This window comes from Crocodylus porosus, unplaced genomic scaffold, assembly GCF_001723895.1.
Source record: "Crocodylus porosus isolate Cpor-Errol unplaced genomic scaffold, CroPor_comp1, whole genome shotgun sequence".
Lineage (NCBI taxonomy): Eukaryota > Metazoa > Chordata > Crocodylia > Crocodylidae > Crocodylus > Crocodylus porosus.
The window spans coordinates 44,320,574-44,330,390 of record NW_017728886.1 but is presented as its reverse complement, the minus strand read 5'-3'; the positions used below and the strand labels follow the sequence as shown (position 1 = coordinate 44,330,390).

At 46.5% G+C, this 9,817-nt stretch overlaps 1 long non-coding RNA gene across 1 annotated transcript in view; it reads left to right on the top strand.

Moving 5' to 3' along the window:
• The window catches only part of LOC109309020, a 10,795-nt gene extending 4,133 nt beyond the window's left edge, over positions 1-6,662 (top strand). Inside the window, exons 2-3 of the long non-coding RNA XR_002100766.1 lie at positions 1,056-1,061; positions 5,410-6,662. This is a non-coding gene — a long non-coding RNA (uncharacterized LOC109309020). The remainder of the gene's footprint in view (positions 1-1,055; positions 1,062-5,409) is intronic.
• The last annotated feature ends 3,155 nt before the right edge of the window (positions 6,663-9,817 follow it).

The window sequence follows — 9,817 nt, the reverse complement described above, 5'->3', positions numbered from 1 at the left end:
CCCCTATCATCTCAGTAACCACATGAAACTCTCCGCTCCTCCATCAGTCCTCTATTTTGGCTCAGTGAAACAAATGTGTCCAGTCTTTATTCCTCCACTTCTTCTTTGCCTCCCCTTCTCCAATCTCTTTCTTGTCCCAATCAATGTAGCATTTCAGTTCATCAAGTCCTAGCTTCAGGAACTCTCAGTAAAAGCCACCCCCTTAATCACCTGGAGGCTTCTTTCATAGATTCATAGATGTAGGGTCCCAGGGGACCTGAGCAGATCATCAAGTCCGATCCCCTGCCTTGGGTGGGAATGACTTCTGGGGTCACATGACCCCTATTAAATTAAGCTCATATGAGCCCAGCTAGGTAGTTATCAAGCCTCCTTTTAAAGACCCCTAAGGTAGAAGCCAGCACCACTTCCCTTGGAAGCTGGTTCCAGACCCTGGCCGCCCTGACCGTGAAGTAGTGCCTCCTGACGTCTAGCCTGAACCTACTCTCAATCAACTTGGATCACCTCCTTGTACCTGCTCATGATGCATCTGTGGATACATGACAAGGTGTGGTTGGCCTTGCTGACTGCGTCCTCACATTGGCGGCCCATGTTCATTTTGGAATCAATAATGACTCCAAGATCTCTTTCTGCCACTGTGCTTTCAAGAAGGGAGTTCCCCAGCCTGTAGGTATGCTGCTGGTTCTTCCTGCCCAAGTGCAGTACCCTGCACTTGTCAGTATTGAATCCCATCCTAATCACATTTGCCCACCCCTGTAACCTGTCCAGGTCCAGTTGTATTCTGTCCCTCCCTTCTAGCATGCCCACCTTGCCCCAAGTCTTGGCGTCATCAGCGAATTTGAACAGGGTGCTTTTCACCCCCTCGTCCAAGTCACTGATAAAGAAGTTGAACAGTACGGGCCCAAGGACCAAGCCCTGGGGGACTCCACTGCCCACCTCCCTCCAGGTCAAATATGTCCCATCCACCACCACCACTCTCTGGGTGCAGTCCCCTAGCAAATTTGCAACCCATCTGACTGTGTAGGCATCAATGCCACAGTCACTTAGCTTTTAATGAGAGTGGGGTGGGAAACAGTATCAAAGGCCTTCCTGAAGTCCAGAAAGACTACATACACCGCTACACCTGCATCCAATGATTTTGTGACCTGATCGTAGAAGGCTATCAGATTGGTCTGACAGGACCTGCCCTTAATGAACCCATGCTGGTTGCCCTTGAGCATCCTCCCCCCTGCTGGTCCCTCCCAGATGTGCTCCTGGATAATTTTTTCAAAAACCTTCCCCAGGACCAAAGTAAGACTAATGGGCCTATAGTTGCCTGGATCCTCCCTCCTCCCTTTTTTGAAAATGGAGACCACATTGGCCTTCTTCCAGTCTTCTGGCACCTCACCAGAGCATCACGAGCGCTCATAAAGCCATGCCAGGGGCCCTGCAATGACCCCTGCTAATTCCTTCAGCATCCTAGGGTGGAGAGTGTCTGGACCTCCTGATCTGAATACATCCAGCCCCTCCAGAAGTTCCCTAACTCAGTCCTCCCTTACCCTAGGCCTGGTGGAGTCACTTCTGAGTCCATCCTGAATCCCAGTGGGGGAGAAGTGCCAGTCCCTGCTCAGAAAAATGAAGGCAAAGAATTTGTTAAAAAGGTCTGCTTTTTCATCTGGTGCAACCACCAGATTGCCAAGTGTATCCTGCAGGGGCCCCATGTTGCCTGGTGCCTTCTTTTTACTCCCTATGTATTTAAAAAAGAACTTTTTGTTGTCCTTGATCCTTGTTGCTAGCCCTAGTTCCGTCTCCGCCTTAGCCTTCCTAATAGCCTCCCTACAGACTCTTGCTATGGAGGTATAATCCTCTTTGGTGATAGCCCCCGCCCCCTCCACTGCATGTACACCTCCTTTTTGGCTTTCAGACATTCCTGAATGCCTTTGGTGAGCCAAGGGGGCTTTTGATCACTCTTGCTCACTTTGACTCGCGTTGGGACCATCAGCCCTTGGGCTCAGAGGATCGTCTCCTTAAGGAATGACCACTCGACTTGGACACCTAGTTCTCCTACTCTCGAGGACTGCAATGCCTCTCCTACCAATCTCCTCAACTCGTTGAAGTCAGCCCTCTTAAAGTCAAGAGCTACTGCCTTGCTGCAGGCTCTTGACACCCTGCGCTGGATGGTGAATTCCAGTAGGCAACGATCGCTATCGCCCAGGTGGTCAAGGACCTGGACCCCCCTCATCAGGTCATCGCCTGTGGACAGGACCAGGTCCAGCAGGGTGTTCCCCCTACGGCACCTCCTGGGTTAAGTGGAGGTCTTGTATCCCAGCAAGGAACCTACATGAGTGGTCAGACCTGGCTGACTGCTCCTCCCAGCAAATGTCTGGGTAGTTTAGATCACCCATGATGACTACGTCCCTTGACTCAACTGCCTCCACGAGCTGACCTGAGAATTTCCAGTCCAGCTCTTCCCCCTGGTTGGGTGGTCTATAGTAGATACCCACCGTTAAGTCCCTTTCCCCAAGACCCCCTTGTATTCTGACCCAGAGCACTTCAGCCTGCCCCTCCTCTGACCCCATCCTATTAGTTGAAGATGTGTATTGCTCTTTGAGGTAGAGTGTCACACCCCTGCCTTTCCTCCCCATTCTGTCCTGCCTGTATAGTTTGTAGCCCCTAATGTTTACCACCCAGTCATAGGTTGAATCACACCAGGTTTCTGTGAGCCCTACCATGTCTGGGTTTGTACTAGCTATCCAGAGGGAGAGTTCCTCCTGCTTATTCCCCATACTTTGAGCATTAGTGTAAAGGCTTTTAAGGCCTCCTGTCGGTGCATGCCTCGCACCCCCCATCTCCCCCCCCTGCAATTCCTAGGACTATCTGGACCCTTGTCACTTAACCTGGGTAGTTCTTGTGCTCGTCACTTGTTTTGCCTGGGAGGTGTCCTCATGTCCTCCTGTGGCCCCATCCCCCGGCGAAGCTAGTTTAAAGCACGCTGTATGAGATCAGCCAATCTGAAAGAGATGACAAGCTTACCTTTAGGGGAGAGGTGAAGCCCATCCCACCCAAGCATGCCCCCTGCATGAAAATGTGGGTCATTGTCCGTGAACCTGAGGCTTGCCTGGTGGCACCAACTCCGAAGCCTCCGGTTGATCTCATTGATGCAGGCCTCATGATACTGTCCACATCTACTTACCGGGAGAATAGAGGAGAACACCACCTATGCCCCCATGTCCTTAAGCTTGGCCTCCAAGGCCTTGTAGTCCTTCATGATGCAGTCTGGGTTGCCCCTGGCCGCGTCATTTGTTCCCACATGGATTAGGACCATGGGGTACTGGTCCAAGGGTTGAATGAAAGCCGGGATCCTCTCTGTGACATCCTGAACCCGAGCCCCAGGCAGGTAGCAGACCTCCTGTGCCATGGGGTTGGGTCAGCAGAAGGGATCCTCTGTTCACCTCAGGATGGAACCTCCGAAGATGAGAACTTGGCATTTCTCCCTCTTAGTGCTCCCTCTCTGTACCGTATGTCGTGTGTGGAGTGGCACCATCTCCCCCGGAAACTTCCTCTTCGTCCTTCTCCTCCAAGGCTGCCAGGACCTTGTATCTGTTTCTGAGTAGAACCTGGGGAGCCTCCACCATGCTAGCCCAAGCAGCCCTGTGTCTGGTGGGTACCTTCTGCCACTCCCCTGTTGTCCTGCGTACAGATCCCCCAGGAGAGATGCACAACTTGTCCTGCAGTGAACGGGAATTCTTACTTTAGTTTCCTCAGCCCCCTTAGTTTGAGTCCATACAGTACCATTTCTTGTGTTAAGGACTGGCTTATTTTTGTGACACTCAAAAAATGACATACCCTTTCCTACACACCTTTGCATATATACACTCCCAAAATACAAGTCCCTTCACTGGCAAGATATTTCGTATGATCAGCCACTCCCCTTTCTGTCATTCATCAGCCACTTCCCTTCACACCATTTTCACTTGTCCTTCTGTAAGATTCCCCATCAATGCCATCTCTTACAATCTGCCAGTCCCCTGTGATCTTTCAGGCCCTCCAGCCCCACCCCTCCTATTTTGTATAGCCTTACAACTTTCCATTCTTTTGTAATGAACAAGAGGTTGCCACACTCGTAGCTTGTTCCAAGAACCCCCATACATTCACTATCTTCTCAAGATCATATCTGCCAAAAATCAGCTAAAGCATGCTGCTTTCCATTCCCCCTTTTGCTGCTTTACATATTGCACTTACATAGTTTGTGGAAATGAACAACTCTATGTCTGGCCTCCCCCATCCCCACCCCCCATCTCTCTTGCTTTATACAGTTCCATTCCAGCTAGCCTTTCTCTTTTTGCTTTCCAAAAGAACACACATATTCCCCTTTGGCTTTTCACTAACTGCTTCCATTATGGTGGGAACAATTTTGGTGTACAAAGTGATTGGCAGTAGTATCACCTTAACTGCTGCTACTTTTCCAGCAAAGGACAGGGTCCTTCCTATCTCCAACCATAACTCTAGTTGTGGCAGTGCACCTTTGAGTGTTTGCCACTTTAAGGGCTTGAGCAGGCTGTGAGGCAGCCTGCAGCTAATCAGATGGTCAAATGACAGCCAGGAAGCCACCTGATTGAAGCAGGGCTGAGCAGCCTCAGAATAAAAGCAGGCTCTGAAGAACAGAGCCAGCAGTCATTGAAGGGATGCTGCTGGAATGAGATCACCCAGCTGGAGATCTGCTGCTGCCAGAAACATTCTGGAGGTCAGGGTAGGTTCTTGAGTGGTCAAAGCAAGGGGGCCAGGGCCAAAAGACCAAAGGGAAACTAAACCCACCATGAGGGGCAGGCCAGGGCTGTGGAGAACCTGGACCTACTGGAACCTGGACTGGCCTGGAGGCAGGGCCAGAGCCTAAAAGAGGCTGACGGCCCCTTCGATGCGGGGGACATCACTGCCAAAGAAGATAATCAGTCAGCCAACCAACATGCTGAAATGACTGGGGATGAAGCCCAGCCTCCTGATGGGAGGAATCCTATAAAGGGGTCCAACAGAGATGGGGCTAATGACTAAGAGCAAGCTATGAGATGGAGGCTACAGAATGCCCAGGAGTGGGTAGCTATGGAGAACATCCAGGAGCCCCATGAGGGGAGAAAGGACCAGGGCAGGTAAGCCTTCAGTTGGTCCTGGGGAATGACTTAAAACTATACCTTGCTGGGGTAGGATGGTATGATGGGGTGCCTGTGATTGAGTAGTCCCTAGAAAATGCCACATCAGTGCCTCCCTACCGAAAGATGAGTATGGGGCACCAGAAAGTTTCAGCTCCCACTGCCTTGTGGGTGACCCTGTGGAGGTGAAAGGTAAGGAAGTACACCCTGACAGAAAAGCACCAGGCTTGGACAACAACATGGGGGCCAGGAGGGCCCAAGGCCCAAAGATTGAGAGAATAAGGCCAAGCAAGAGGCTGAGAGTAAGGTCCAGGTATGTCAGCAGACACCTGAGGCCTGAGTGGACTGTAAGCCAAGAGTAGGGTCCAGGAAAGCTGACAGACACCTGAGGTCCAAGGGGCATAAAGCCCAGAAGCCCCAGTGAGGGGGCGGAGTAATTACCCCAGTGAGGGGGCTGAGTGTGAGGGGCTAGAAGCCTAATGCGAGGCAAGGAGCCCAGAGTGTCTGGAACTAGAGGCCCCAGTGAGGGGGCATGAGTAGTGGCCCCAGTGAGGGCATGTGGCCAAGGCATGTCTACAGACAGCTGAGGCCAAGTCTGGGCCAGAAGCTGAGTGCTGCCCAGCAATGGGGCCGGAGAAGTAACAATGGAAGTAATTTCTAGGTACCATCTGTGAGGCATGGGACACAGTAAAGGTTGGAGCCATGTATTATGCCCTTGGCATCAGGGCATTAAATGAGCAACCTCCCACATTTTTCCATCTAATTATGATGCTTCAAGTCATGGCAGGTGAATCAGGGTGAACTTCCCTAGGCAGGTGGATGGGACAACATTGTGACTGGCCCTGATGATGGCCCCCTGTCACACTAGTCACTACCTCCCTTTTTCCCATGTTTTATTTCCTCTCTCTTTTGCCTTGATTGGGGTCCCTAAAACTTTGATCCCTTTCTCCACTACTTGTAATCTGAGCTTCCCTAGGTCCCTTCAGTTCCCCACTCCCAATATAGTGCTTTTCATTTTCTTTAATTTAGCTCCATTTGCTTCACCATACTCCATTATATGTTTTAATACCCTTTTAATTGATAATTTGTCTATAACCACTACAGAGTGCACACTTTGCCTCTCCCCAGTATCATTACCCCACTTCTGGTTTTATCCTTCTGTATTCTTTGTGCCAGTGGCTCCATTGCACATGCAAACAATATTGGTGACAATGGGCACCCTTGTCTTATCCTGTTTGAATTATAAAGGCTCTGCTCAGATATCCATTTGTTCGCACTTGGCTTTCTGCCTCTCTAGATACCGGTCTTATCCATCCTATTAATTTCTATGGGATATCCATTTCCCTTAGCATTTCAAATATAAAATCATGATCCACTCTATGATATGCTATTTTCAAATCCAAATTTGCTATATTGTGGAATAATAATAAATAATAAAATTACTATTCTGCTTGTAAAGTCCTTTCCCACCTCTCCTTTTTTCCCCTATTTCTTTAAAAAACCTCTACTATATCTGTCCCCACCCATAGCCTGAATTTCTCATAAGATGGACTTCACACAGAATTTTTTCATGGAGATTTTCCTCTTTTATGAGTTTTTATTCTTTTAAACTTCCTTTAAAAGTATCTTTTTTTTCCCTCCCATCTTCTATATCTCCTCTTCCTCTACTTTTTTCTTTAGTCTCTTCCAGAAAAATTCTTCATTTTCTTTCTTCTGGTATGGTTCTTCATAGAATCTCCTCATTGCTTCCAGCGCCGCCTCCTGCTTTGCCACTTGGTCCCCACCTTCTATCTGTACTCCTCTTAGCTCTCTCTTCACCTTCTTCACACTGGCCAAAAAGTACCAGGACCATTCATTGTTTTCTTCCACCCATGGTGCTTTTGCTAAACACATTTTCTCTTTCATCTTTCTGTAAAACCATCTTTCCAGCTCCTGTTTGGTCTCTTCCAGTTCCTCTTATACCTGTCTTTGTTTGTTCAGGTAGCCTTCCTTCAGCAGCTCCTGCATCTCTCAGTTCTCTAGTTGTTCTTTGCAGTTCTCTCAGTTCTTTAGTTCTTCCTGCATTGCAGTGACAGTTCAAGGTGATGGTGACAGGCAAGTGGGCACTCAGGTGTGGTTTGTAAAGGGAATGAGAATAGTGTAACTATAAAGGTGTATTTTTGGACTGTCAAGTGAACCACACCTGCCACAAGACAGGTTGGTAGAGATGTGTGTGTACTCTGCCACTAGGCAAGTATCCTCCCTCTCAGACCCATCTTCTTGGCCTTTTGGCTAAGATCAAGCGAAACTGGGGACACCTGAACCCCAAGGCCTCCAGGCCTGGGGCTTGCATGAATTTGGGGAGTATTTGAAGCCCCAGACTGATAGGTCTGAGAGAGAGGATACTTGACCAGTGGCAGAGGCACTGAGACTTGATGACTGAGTTCTGTTAAGTCAAATTTTGGAACTTTGCCCAACTGAATCTGGAACTGTTTTGGCCCTTGAAACAATTTTTTTCTAAAAAATAGCAAGGGGCAGAGGGCAAGGGCGCTCCCTGATGGCCCACAGATTTATTTTTTCTGCTAGAGCTGTGGGTGGGGGACAAATTCAAGGCACGCCTGCAATAACTAGATTCTATACCTGGAAAATTATTACAAATGTGTAAGTTTTCCATATATAGAATCTAATTACTGGTGGGGTCATCATATATTCAGGATCATCTTATATTTGAGTAAATGTGGTAGTTACATTCTGCTGCTAGATTACGGTATACCTAAATGAATAATAAGATATTTATGTAAGGGGGCGGAGTTCCGGTTGCTTTGAAAAGTTTGAGTCTGAATTTTTGTCTAGTGAGTTCAAAACAGATGTAGTGCTAGGTTTAAGTCATTTAATTGTATTCTTAGCAGAGCAGTCAAAGGGCAAGGCAGAAGGAAAATCCAGCGATTAAGCAGATCTAATGTTCCCACATCTCTCAATTCACTTGCAGAGAAATATGTAATTAAGGGACAGACTTGGGCAAAAGGCTGTATAAAGATAACATGAAATAAAAGAACTTTACCAAAATTGTAAGAAACTGGTGTCTGCCTTTCTTCCCCCACCCCCTCCTACTTTTTGTTTGTTTGTTTTTGTTTTTGTTTTTTTAATCAAACCACAAGCTTGCAATGTTAAAAACAAACAAACAAACAAACTTTGCCCAGGTTAATAGGACCAAAATTTTAATATTTCATATACATACAAAACCAGTGAAAAAATTATGTTGGCATCCTGTTTAAAGTCTATTTAAGTTCTGTAAATCCCAGTTATTAATGAAGAATGACATGAGATGATTACAGCCAATAACAATTTGTGATGCAAAAATCAGAGACAAAGAACTGCGAGCACATTGTAGCCTTAGGCAACAGTAATTCCTGCCTTGCAAAGGGCAGTAACAGAGGAAATGAAAACCTTATTGGAAGTGTGTGCAGCTGGAAGATAAAAAAAAAATGAATTTCAAAGCAGACATAACTAAGGGCTAATGAAAATGGCAAGCCTGCTTTTAAGAGGCTTTCCATGTAAGACCTCACCTGGGCTCTGCAAATAACAGAGGATGTTACAGAATGCCTCCCAGCTATTCAAAAGGCAACATATTAAGCAAAAGATCAAAAGGAGGAATGAAAAAAAAATCAAAGTAAGCTTTAAAGAATATAGAATATCACTTCTAACACAATTATTATTGTTATTGCAGGTGTTAATATACGGCACCGTTACACATAGACTTCTTCATGTATAAGAAGTGCTTAGGCTTTCACAAGATGCTAAAAGGGATGGTTGTATGTTTGTTTTGTTATCAGGGATTGTTGGAAAACTGTTGCAAGTAGCAACAATACTTAGCTCTCTGCTAAAATAAGTTTTTGGTAAACAGTTGCCCCCTGCAATCTAAGTACAGGCAGTCCTCGACTTACAACGTTTCAAGTTACACCATTTCGCACTTACAACTTTTATAAATTGACATCCTATTTCAATTTTACAATGCCAGTTTCAACTTTACAACACTTGTATGTCACTCATCTTCCTGGAGAACATCTGTCCAAACTTTCTTGGACGCTTTCTTTAAGAACGAAGACAAGCCTCTAGTAAAACCTGCAGCCAAGACGCCCGAGAAGGCTCCAGCCAAGAACCCTTCAAAAAGTCCAACCAAGAGCCTTTCAAAAAGTCCAAAGTCACCTCAAAGAAGTCCTTCCAAATCAATACGATTGCTATTTACAATATAAATACATTCTATTACTCATCTATAATTGATCAAGTACAAAATCCTGGGGTATTTCTGGTGAAAATAGGGTATTGGGCCTTGGTTCAGGAACTAATCCCACATTTATAACATTGTTTCTTATGAAAAAATTGGTTCCAAGTTACAACGTTTCGACTTAAGACGTGGTTTTCAGGAACTAATTGTGTCGTAAGTCCGAGGACTGCCTGTACTGAAGTTTCTGGAAGAGAAGGTAGCCTCCACAATACCTGGCAAGCTCCGTCTTTGGACTGTTGCATATTTGTAGAGGAAAAAAAAAAAAAAAAAAAAGTAAAGTTGCTCTTAGACTCTTCCCAAGCTGACCATCAACAACATCTCTTTTGCAGATTGGTTGAACAGCAAGGTCTCAGAATTCTACTACAGTGCAGCAGAGGGATGATGCCGAGATGGGAAATTGATGTAGCAGGAAAGGATAAGATAGTTATAAACT